Genomic DNA, 11,883 nt, shown 5'->3' on the forward strand with positions numbered 1-11,883 from the left:
CTACTGGAAAGAATTTTCTATTTTGTTTTTACTCTTTCCTTGGCAGCTTCTTGCCCATTCAAAACTGGTCTTCCTCCCCGTTCTGCAGGTAGACAAGCAGTTTAGAGTAGCTGGGTGGTGACTTACAGCTGGCAGGGAAAGGGTTAGGGTTACTCAGATCCTTTGTCGTAGAACTGTAGAGTTGGAAAGGGACCCCAAGGGTTGCATAGTCCAACCTTCCCATGTAGGAATCCCTGACAGGTAGCCAGCCACCCAACCGACCTCTGTTGAAAAACATCCAATGTGCGCTCCCCCACCAACCAACCCCCCCCCCACCTCTGCACTTATAGATCCCTGCCTGCAGTTAAAGGCACAGTGCCTTTGGATGGGGCAGACAGGAAGCCCTCCCTCCTCACCTGTGCATGTTAAGCTTTTCCTACTTCTTTGTGCAGCTGCCCCAGGTGGTGCCTCTAGCCATGGAGGGTCAGGGAATTAAAACCCACCTCTGGGCTCCTGTTTTTCCCCCACAGGCTTTGCCCTTTTTAACAGCGGTCCTAGCCTTGGAAGTTATTCTCTTTACCTGTTAGGCTTCCTAAGGTGTGACCGATCTCTGACTTTCTAATTCTTTGTTATCTATTTATATAAAAAGGGGGGCGGGAGTTTTGGGGGAAACTGATTCTGAAACAGAAGGTAAGTACCCAGAGGGATATGGATGTCGCAAAAGAATTGTTCCTGAGCATCTGTAATGCTTTTGTGTTGATATACCCATTGTTGAGTCCAGCCTGCCCATTTAACAGGGAAAGAGCAGAAAGGCAGTTTGTGGGCTTAAGCTTTTCCCTGTGTCAAGGTTCACACACACACACAACACACAGTTTGAAATGTGTGTCCCTTTGCAAGCACACGTTTGAATGCCATTTGTTTCTTGGCTCTAGGAATGTACCCATTGCATGCTGAGCAATTTGTAGGAAGGGGTTAATTGAATATTCTAAATTTAAGGCCTGTGGTGACTGGTCCGCAAGCAATACTAGAGAGCTGCTAAAGGAGTTGAAGAATTTAAACGACCCATTTTGGGTCCTTTTTAGAGAAAGGAATTAGGCAAAGACATTTACTGGGCAAATGTTATCCCTCTCAGCTGATTGGTGGCAGGCACAGTCTGCAAGGAACATCTCCCGGTGGCAACTCAGAAAAGTGGGAGGCAACAATCAAATTGGAATTAAACATTCCTATTGTAGAATGACATTTAAATGGGAAGGTGTCAGATATGCAAAAGCATTTAAATAAGAAAAGTTCATTTTCGTCGTGTTCTACTAAAAGTTCCTGGAACTTTATAAAACATAGTCGTGTTGTAGAAGAAATAGATATGTTAGAAGGATGGATAGCCAGTCTGCCATAACTTGCATGTACAGTCGTACCTTGGATCTCGAACGCCTTGGCTCCCGAACAAATCGGCTCCCAAACAGTCGAAACATGGAAGTGAGTGTTGCTGTTTCCGAACGTTCTTTTGGAACCCAAATGTCCGGCATGGCTTTTGCGGCTTCTGATTGGCTGCAGGAGCTTCCTGCAGCCAACCAGAAGCTACGCTTTGGTTTTCGAACGTTTTGGAAGTTGGAACGGTACGACTGTAGAAGTGAAGGTACCACACAATGTTAAATACAAGTACAGTGGCATCTTGTGTGCATTTAACCTGCACAATTTCAACCATATGCAGTTGAAATTGTGCACGTTAAATCCAAGCAAAGCGGAGAGCTCAAAAAGCTTTTTTTTTTTTCCTGCGCCGGGCCCTTTTGTGATTACTGTATATTCTGGCGTATAAGACTACTTTTTAATCCAGGAAAATCTTCTCAAAAGTCGGGGGTCGTTTTATATGCTGGGTGGAGAATCTGCGGTCGAGTATATCTCAAACACTGTATTTTAACTGGAAAAGTTGGGGGTCGTCTTATACGCCCAGTCGTCTTATATGCCGGAAAGTACGGTACCCACTACGGAAAGAGCTTTTAAGCCCTCTGCCTTGCTTGGTGGAGCCAAGACCCAGACAGTGCGCTAGCTCTGGGATGCTCTTGCCAGACCTTGCAGGGAAATCTGAGGTCCGGTGAGATCTTCCACGAGGACCCCTGGCCTTCCAGAAGTGGTGCGCTGAGCAGGCCTTGCCTCTCCCCCAAGCAAGGTGGAGATCTTAAAAGGTAACCCCAAATGAAATGGAGCTTTTGAGCTCTCCACCTTGCTTGGGGGGGGGGCAAGGCCTGCTGAGCGCACTTGCTCTAGGAGTCCTGCAGTCTCCCCCCCCCCCCGCCTGCCAGCGGGGACAGCCCCAAGGGGCTGGGTATGTGCGCCCTTCATGGAATACAGTCGGGGGTTGCCAACTCCCAAGAGACTGTGATCTACTCACAGAGTTAAAGTTGTTGAGCTTTTATTTAGGAAGGAGGAAGGCCCATTGGGGCGGGGGCGGGTCAAAGTTGTTGAGTTTTTAGGGGAGCCACAGTTGTTCAGCTTCTTTCGAGGGAGCCGGTGATCTACCACAGACGTCCAGTGATCTACTGGTAGATCGCGATCTACCTGTTGGACATCCCTGTACACAAAACTCTTTGAACCGAACGTCTGCATAAGATGCGAATGTGCTGTAATCCCATTGGCCGCCCGCAGTCTTCATCTTAACAGCACGAAATTAAATGTCCCAGATGTTCCTCTGGTTGGGCGTTTTCACCCGAGAGATGCTCCCGACAGATTCTGCCCCAGCTCCCTTTGGAATGTGCGGAAGTACGCGATGCCTATTAGAGAATGCAATGCATGTCCAGATAGAGTTTTGAAGTGTCGTGTGTATAAATGTAGAGGAATGCAAATTGAATGTAAGACAAGGAAGGTCATACGGTCATTTCAAATGCTGCTTATTTAATCATTGGTGTTACCTGTGCATGAACCTACATTCCAGTTGATGTCCTGTGATTGTTATTTATTTATTTATATATTTATTTTCATTGTTTATTTATTTGGAAGGCAAATAAAATGGAAACAAAAAGCCCCGTTGAACGGGATTGTGCCTTTCCCCACCCCCTCCCTCTGTTGCCCCGGGTGAAATCGTGTTGCGATGCTGCCAGCATCAATATCCCTTTGGTTTCAAGCGGGGTGGGCTTTGAAGTTGTGCTTGATAAATGTTGAAACCAGCAGGAGTTGGAAATTGCCTAGATTTTCCTGGATCATGCCCCCTCTGCTTTAACCGCCGAAATTCAATTCAATCTAGGCAGAATTCAGAACGGTTATTGAGGCTCAACCCCGGTGCAGAACGTCCGTTCGTGGGGCCTGTTTAGGAAATTTTCAGGTGGCGCATACTTAGCCTTCGGAACTGCCTGCCACAGGATGGCTTTGAAACAGGAAGAGACAAATTCATGGAGGAGGAGGGGGCTATCCGTGGCTCCCAGCCATGTCTGTGCTCTGCTTCCACAGTTTGAGGCAGAAATGCTTCTGAATCCCAGTTGCTGGAAACCAGAGGAAGGGAGAGTGTTGCTCTTGGGCTTCTGGGCTTCCCTTTGCAGCATCTAGGTGGCCACTGTGAGAACAGGATAATGGACCAGACGGTGCCCCTATGGCCTGATCCAGTAGCTGCCTCTTCTTGCATCCCAATGCAACGAATGCCGATAGCCTTGGTGTGATTCCTGTATTACTGGAAACTTCTTCGAAGATTATTGCATTAAGACTCAGGCTGCGTTAATAAAATACTCCTGCAGAGGGAAATACACCTTTGGCAAGAACAAGAGGTACTTTCCCAGAAACTAATAGATCAGAAAGTGGCCCCCAATGAGCCATTGGTAAAGCAGCCCAGGAGAGGCAGCTAATGAAATGAGGGAGTTAAGTCTATGGATTATTGATATGGGTAGAAGCTGCTTGCCAAAGTATGTGTAGGGCTGGATAGATTAGATAGATAAATTAATTAATTGCATTTAATTATTCATTTATTTATATCCCGCCCTCCCTGGCCGAAGTCGGGCTCAGGGTGGCTAACATCAGATACATAACATTGGTATAAAATCAAACAATAATTAAATTACCTCCTAAAAACACCTCAAAATCAAATTAAAGTCTAATTAGATGGCTTTCCACAGGGTTAGGGTTGGGAACAGTAAGTGCTCCACTGAACTGAAATTTCAGCCTTCATGACATAGGAAAACAGCCAAGTGAACAGCTATTTTGGTGGAGGAGGGTCAAGATATTAACCGATACGCATGAAATTTCATATATAGCTATATAATCCCTAGTATAGTAAGATAAGACCTTCGGAGCAGGCATTTTCAAAAATAAATAAAAATTTTTAAAAAATTGTTCCATGATAATTTGTCACCACCTCCATTATGGAACCCGGGGAGGCCAGCCCCCCTTGCTATGCCCCTGTTTGTATCCCACCTTTTCATCAGAGGAGCTCACTTAATCTCCAACAACAACCCTGCAAGGTAGGGCTAGGTTGAGAGGCAGTGACTAGCCCCCGGTGAGCTTCATGGCCAAGTGGGGATTTGAACCCAGGTCTCCCAGCTCCTCGACTGACACTCTAAACCACTGCACCACACTGGCTCTCATGTATGTATGTATGTATGTGTGTATGTACGTATCACAAGAGTGAAATTGGTAAAAACCTGATGGCTTCTGGCATCTCTCCATGTGCAGCCTAAATAAACACTTTCTACCTGCTTTTAACCACTATTTTCCACATCAGGCCTGGGAGGGCAAATGTGGTCTTCCTCTCCTAAGCGGTAAGGATACTGCCCTAAACAGTCTGTTTAATGCACACTGACTCTGCCTAATTGAAGGAGACGGGAGCCAGGCCATTTGCTGCTAATGCCTTGAACCCAGTGCTGTCAGGAGCCTTCAGCAGAATTGAATCACCAATGTATTTTCCAGCCTTAACACTGGTGCTTTGCTAGGCAGAACAGGCAAACGAGATTAGGGGCTCCCAGTCTGGATCCTTGATTCTCTTCCTCTGTGACGCCTCCTATTATAAATTCAAAAAGCACAACAAACAACAATTCAGGTTTCCCGCAGATTGCTGTTTGCTCCGATTCAGCATTAAAGAGCAGGGTTTTGGGGAGGAAGCTCGCAGGCATAAAAATAGAGTGCTTGGACATGGAGCATTACAGCACAGAGGTAATGTGTGGACAAGCCCTCAGTGGATGTTGGTGGAAAAGGCAAGATGTGATGCTGGGCGATCATTCTACTTGGCCACTAGAGTGCACTAAGATCCATTGAATCTCAATACTGGTTGGGATGTCTAAAAATTAGCACATGTACTAGAGATTAGTACATATATTATTTCGGTCTTGTCACACATCATTAAACCACCTTTAAAACAAACAAAACCCTATACCAATTGGCAATTTTACAGACCCATATACATTAGAGAAGGGACCCGGGTGGCACTGTGGGTTAAACCACAGTTTAGGGCTTGCCGATCAGAAGGTTGGCGGTTCAAATCCCCACGACGGGGTGAGCTCCTGTTGCTCGGTCCCAGCTCCTGCCCACCTAGCAGTTCGAAAGCACGTCAAAGTTCAAGTAGATAAATAGGGACCGCTCCGGCGGGAAGGTAAACGGCGATTCCGTGTGCTGCTCTGGTTCGCCAGAAGTGGCTTTGTCATGCTGGCCACATGACCTGGAAGCTGTCTGCAGACAAACTCTGGCTCCCTTGGCCTATAGAGCGAGATGAGCGCTGAAACCCCAGAGTCGGACATGACCGGACCTAATGGTCAGGGGTCCCTTTACCTTTACCTATACATCACAGAACTTGCTTCATTTTGTCCAATTTCTAGCATGTTGTTGTTTGGTCGTTTAGTCGTGTCCGACTCTTCGTGACCCCATGGACCAGAGCACGCCAGTCTTCCACTGCCTCCCGCAGTTTGGTCAGACTTGTGTTGGTAGCTTCGAGAACATAACTCGAATTTCTAGCATAGCTCCTCCCTATTTGACTTGCAAATCTGTTCCTTGTGTACTTTTATGGATGAGAACCAAATTGGATAATGTGCCAAAAAAAAACCCAACCCTATGAACTTGCTGCAGTTCTTAGGTCCAAATACAGTGGTACCTCGGTTTACGAACTTAATCCATTCCGGAAGTCCGTTCTTCAACCAAAACCATTCTTAAACCAAGGCATGCTTTCCCTAATGAGGCCTCCTGCCACCGGTGCCCTTCCACTGTTTGGCTTCCGTTCTTAGACCGAGGTAAAGTTTGCAAACCGGTACACTACTACCAGTTTTGCAAAATTTGTAAACCGAATCATTCTTAAACAGGGCTGTTCTTACACCGAGGTACCACTGTATGTCCAGGAGCCTCGCAATATCAAGGGCAAAGTCGTCATTTCAGCGTGTAACACTGTTTCTCCCCATCTAGCCCTGGCAAGAGATAAACAAATCATTGATCCCCTGGAGAGCACAGTTTTAATCATGCACCAAATCTCAACTCCAAGTGCAGAGTGGTAAGTTTCTTGTGCTGGAAGGTACAGTGACCCACTTGTTCCTTTTTTAACCTAATTACGTTTGACTGAGGAGAGAGAGAGAGAAATGCCCTCTGCCATCCCCTTGAATGGTTTTAAATGCTGAGAAAGCAATTTAGTGTTACTGCAACTCCTCAGAGTGCTCAGCTCCCAGCCATCAAGCCTCTGGGTCCTTCCGGAGGCTGACAAAAGTAGCAGATTTGGGGTGTCACGAAGGACATCGGAGGGAGAAAGCTGGGAGCCCTCAGGGCAAGCCTCTTCACAGCGGCTGGGAGGGGAACAAAACAAGGCAGTTTGCAGGATACGTTGCGAGGAAATGGTATCCTGCAAAGTGAGAGAAAGGAGAATGTGACAGGGACCTCACTGGGGTTGCATGCTTTGCTTGTACAGGACTAAGCTAATGCATAGTTCGAGGCTGTGTCAACAAAAAGTGAGTGTCCCAATGGAGGGAAGTAATACTAGTCCCACTTGCATCCTGGGAATCACAGTTTAAGATGGATATTGACAAGCTGGAACAGATGCAGAAGTGGGCAACCAAGATGATAAAGGGTTTGGAACCTAAGCCTCATGAGGAGTGATGGAGGAAGTTGGCAGGGGCGTAGGTAGCCGCTGGGCTGCCGGGTGTGGCAAGCCCAGCGGCACCCATGGGGGCGGGGCGTCGCTCCGTGCGCATGACGTCATGACGCATGCGCACGGAACAACGCCTCCGCGCGGGCCACTTGGCCCGCCCCTCTCCCGCTGTGCTCCCACAGTGACGGAGCGAGCGGCGGTGCGTGGGGGTGACATGCGGCGGCCCCTCCCACCACTCCCCATGCACCACCGGTCACCCCGGGAGGAGCAGCGCTGCACGGACGGGGTGCTCGCTCGGCCGAGCAAGCACCCCGTCTGTGCAGCGCTGCTGCTCCCGGGGTGACGGAGGGAGCGGCGGTGCATGGGAGTGGTGGGAGGGGCCGCCGCTTGTCACCCCCACCCGCCGCTTGTCACCCTGTCACTGGGGGCGTACCGCCCCTACCGCCCTTCCCCAGCGACGCCCTGGGCATGTTTAGCCTGGAGAAGAGAAGATTGAGAAGTGATAGGATGGATAGCTATCTTGAAATATCTGAAGGGCTGTCATGTGGAAGGAAGAGCAGGCTTGTTTTCTGCTGCTCCAGAGGGTAGGAACCAAACCAATAGATTCAAATGTCAAGAAAGAAGATTCCCGCAGAACATTAGGAAGAACTTTATAATGGGAAGAGCTGTTTGATAGCGGAATGGACTCCATTATCATGGATTCTTTAGCTCTGATTCCAGCAGTGCATGGGGTTGGATTAGATGACACAAGGGGTCACTTCCAACTGTACTATGTTCTACGAATAGTGCAATAAAATTATTAATTGTTTCTCACCCATTCAATTGAGTGGGTGGGTGGGTGGGTGGGAGCTTTTAAAGTTCAAATCCTAACATAGCTGGCCTGTCTTTTTTCTTCCTTCTCTTCTTCTATTCCTCTGTTATATAAATTTCCTCTAGGAGTCAAAATCATCTGCCTATTTGAATGGGAATCAAAGGTGAATTTTGTTCCACAGCCACTACAGTATTAATATAGCAAGCAGGCCTGCTCTTGATATTTATTATGAAATATTCCAAACTGCCACAGGCTAGCTTCAACATCTTGATCAAATGACGTGGTGGGGTTGAAGATTCGTTTGGCACAATTATCCCGCAATCTGTATTCTTTCTCTCCCTCCCCCCCTCCCCCCCCCAAGGGTACTGGAGAAAGCCTCATGTTGACAAGGTCACAGGCTTTCCTTGCTTGGTTTGATTTCCATCTCTAAAGTGCTTAGAACTGCAGTGAGTGGAAGTGTCAGCAAAGTAATTGGCTCGCTCTTACGCAGATTGGAAAAGAGAGTTTTAAGCAAATGCCTTTGACCCAGACCCTCACTCAGGGAAAGTGCCAGTGGCTGCAAGGAGGCCCTCCAGACTGGGTTTGATTGTGGGTGTCTTGGTTTTAACACAATCATAGTGCACTAAAAAGGGGAAGAAATGGAGGCAGTGAGAGATTTTACTTTCTTGGGCTCCATGATCACTGCAGATGGTGACAGCAGTCACGAAATTAGAAGACGCCTGCTTCTTGGGAGGAAAGCAATGACAGACCTAGACAGCATCTTAAAAAGCAGAGACATCACCTTGCCGACAAAGGTCCGTATAGTTAAAGCTATGGTTTTCCCAGTAGTCATGTATGGAAGTGAGAGCTGGACCATCAAGAAGACTGATCGCCGAAGAATTTATGCTTTTGAATTATGGTGCTGGAGGAGACTCTTGAGAGTCCCATGGACTGCAAGAAGACCAAACCTATCCATTCTGAAGAAAATCAGCCCTGAGTGCTCACTAGAAGGACAGATCCTGAAGCTGAGGCTCCAGTACTTTGGCCACCTCATGAGAAGAGAAGACTCCCTGGAACAGACCCTGATGTTGGGAAAGATGGAGGGCACAAGGAGAAGGGGACAACAGAGGATGAGATGGTTGGACAGTGTTCTCGAAGCTACCAACCTGAGTCTGGCCAAACTGCGGGAGGCAGTGGAAGACAGGAGTGCCTGGTGTGCTCTGGTCCATGGGGTCACGAAGAGTCGGACACGACTAAACAACTACAACAAAAGTGCACTAGTTGTTGTTCTGCTTTAGCTTTATTCTGAGATGCTTCCCCAGTGTTACCACATACATAGAATCATAGAATTGTAGAGTTGGAAGGGACCCAGAGGGTGATCTAGTCCGACCCCCTGCAATGCAGGAATCACAGCTAAAGAGTCCAAGACAGATGGCCATCCGACCTCAGAAAGATATTCCGAATGATGAGTTGGAATCTCAATTTTTGTAACTTGAAGCCATTGGTTCAGCATCTCCCTTCTGGGGCAGCAGAAGACAAGCCTGTGCCACCTTCCATGTTATTCCATGATATTTGAAGGTGGCTGCCATATCTCCTCTGTCTTTTCTTCTCCAAGCTAAACATACTCAGTGTCACGGGCCAGGAGTCGGCTTCACCTGCCGAGCAGCAGCCTGAAGTAGCAGAAGGCAAAGTGACTCCATCTGCTGCTGATCAGCCTTCTTGCTGCTGATCAGAACCAGCAGGCTCCAGCTTTCTTAAGCAAGGTTTCCAGCCTCAGCCAGTTGCTGGAAAGAAATATCTGTTGTTCCTGGCCAGACCTTGCTGCTGCTTGCTGCTTCCCAAGACCTTGGACCCTCAGCTTTCTTGACCCCCCGGATTGTCTGACTGCATGAACTGAGGTATTCCTGACCTTTGGACTGGACTGAACCTTGCATACAGACTCTGCCTCCAGGCAAGTACGGTACCCACCCCCCCGAGACTCGACTGGTTGGCTGGCTTCTCCCTCCCCTGAGCTCTGCTATGGTTGGCAGCACAGGACTATGACACTCGGCTCCTTCAACCGTTCCTCATAAGGCTTGGTTTCTAGACCCCAGATCCTCTCCGTCGCCTTGCTCTGCACACCTTCCAGCCTGTCAATATACTTCTTAAACTGTGGTGCCCACAACTGGACACAGGACTCCAGGTGGGGTCTACTAACCAAGGCAGAATAGAGTTCTTGGGTTCCATGATCACTGCAGATGGTGACAGCAGTCACGAAATTAGAAGTCGCCTGCTTCTTGGGAGAAAAGCAATGACAAACCTAGACAGCATCTTAAAAAGCAAAGGCATCACCTTGCCGACAAAGGTCCGTATAGTTAAAGCTATGGTTTTCCCAGTAGTAATGTACGGAAGTGAGAGCTGGACCATAAAGAAGGCTGATCACCGAAGAATTGATGCTTTTGAATTATGGTGCTGGAGGAGACTCTTAAGAGTCCCATGGACTGCAAGAAGATCAAACTTATCCATTCTCAAGGAAATCGGCCCTGAGTGCTCATGGGAAGGACAGATCCTGAAGTTGAGGCTCCTGTACTTTGGCCACCTCATGAGAAGAGAAGACTCCCTGGAAAAGACCCTGATGTTGGGAAAGATGGAGGGCACAAGGAGAAGGGGATGACAGAGGATGAGATGGTTGGACAGTGTTCTTGAAGCTACTAACATGAGTTTGGCCAAACTGCGGGAGGCAGTGGAAGACAGGAGTGCCTGGCGTGCTCTGGTCCATGGGGGTCGGACTGAACGACTGAACAACAACAACGACTTCCCTTGACCTGGACACTCTACTTCCATTGGTGTAATTTAGAATTGCATTAGCACTTTTGCTGCTGCATTGCACTGTTGACTCTTGTCGTCTACTAACACCCCTAGCTCCTTTTCACACATACTGCTGTCGAGCCAGCTGTCCCCCATCCTATATTTGTGCATCTGTTAATTCCTGCTTCATGCAGGAGCCCCGAACCCCCAGCATCATCCAGCTGTGCCAGCTACGGCTGATGTGACGTGTCGTTCTACAGCATATGGAGGGCACCAGGTTGGGGAAAGTTTCCATCTGGGCTTGGCCTAAATGGTTTATCCTGGTCTGGCAAAATACCAGAGTCCCACCCTGAAAGGATCCCTTGGTTTTATCCAACCTATTCATGCCTCCTCCACACTGATGAGAGTTCCTCGGGCAGTTCTTTCAACATTCAGAACCTTACAGGCGCTTTACAAAGGGATCGGCGCCTCCCAGGCAAGAATCATGCACCCCGCAAGAGAGAACTTGAGAATCCAAAGCACTAAGCTTTCTTTGGAGGCATTCAGATTAGAGGGTGCGGTTGGGTTCCCACCGGCTTAGTATTGTGACTCGGGTAGGGTTCAGATTTCTACTGTCAACAGATTTCTACTGTAACAATGCACTTTCAAAGCCTGCCACTGAATGAAGGGCTGCAAGTTCAGACTAGTAACAGAGGACAGGAGGGTAAAGGGTAAAGGGGGACATGAGAACGGACCACCCTTGGTGCTCAACCAGCTTGCCTGGATAAGGTCAAAGGCCCACTTAGTCCAGCACCCTGCTTGCGGCAGCGGCAAGGCAGATGCAGCTGGGGAGCCTGCAAATGAGGCCTGAGGGATACTGCTGTTTGTTCCCCAGCGACTGGCATTCAGAGATAGAGTGCCTCTGAACATGGAGGTTTTCACGCTCCATAAATTTGCTCAAAAATACATCTAAATGAGTCGCAGGGTGGGCTCCCTTTAAATCACATTTGAGGCACATTCTTTCCTCCAGGGAAATCTGGGCACTGTAGTTCACCCCTCACAGAATCACAGTTCCCAGCAACCCTTAAGCCAGGGGTCAGCAACCTTTTTCAGCCGTGGGCCGGTCCACCGTCCCTCAGGCCTTGTGGGGGGCCAGACTATTTTTTTGGGGGGGAGGAAATGAACGACTTCCTATGCCCCACAAATAACCCAGAGATGCATTTTAAATAAAAGGACACATTCTACTCAATGTAAAAACACGCTGATTCCCAGACCATCCGCGGGCCGGAGTGAGAATGTGATTGGGCCACAT

Source organism: Lacerta agilis, chromosome 8, assembly GCF_009819535.1.
Source record: "Lacerta agilis isolate rLacAgi1 chromosome 8, rLacAgi1.pri, whole genome shotgun sequence".
Classification (NCBI taxonomy): domain Eukaryota; kingdom Metazoa; phylum Chordata; class Lepidosauria; order Squamata; family Lacertidae; genus Lacerta; species Lacerta agilis.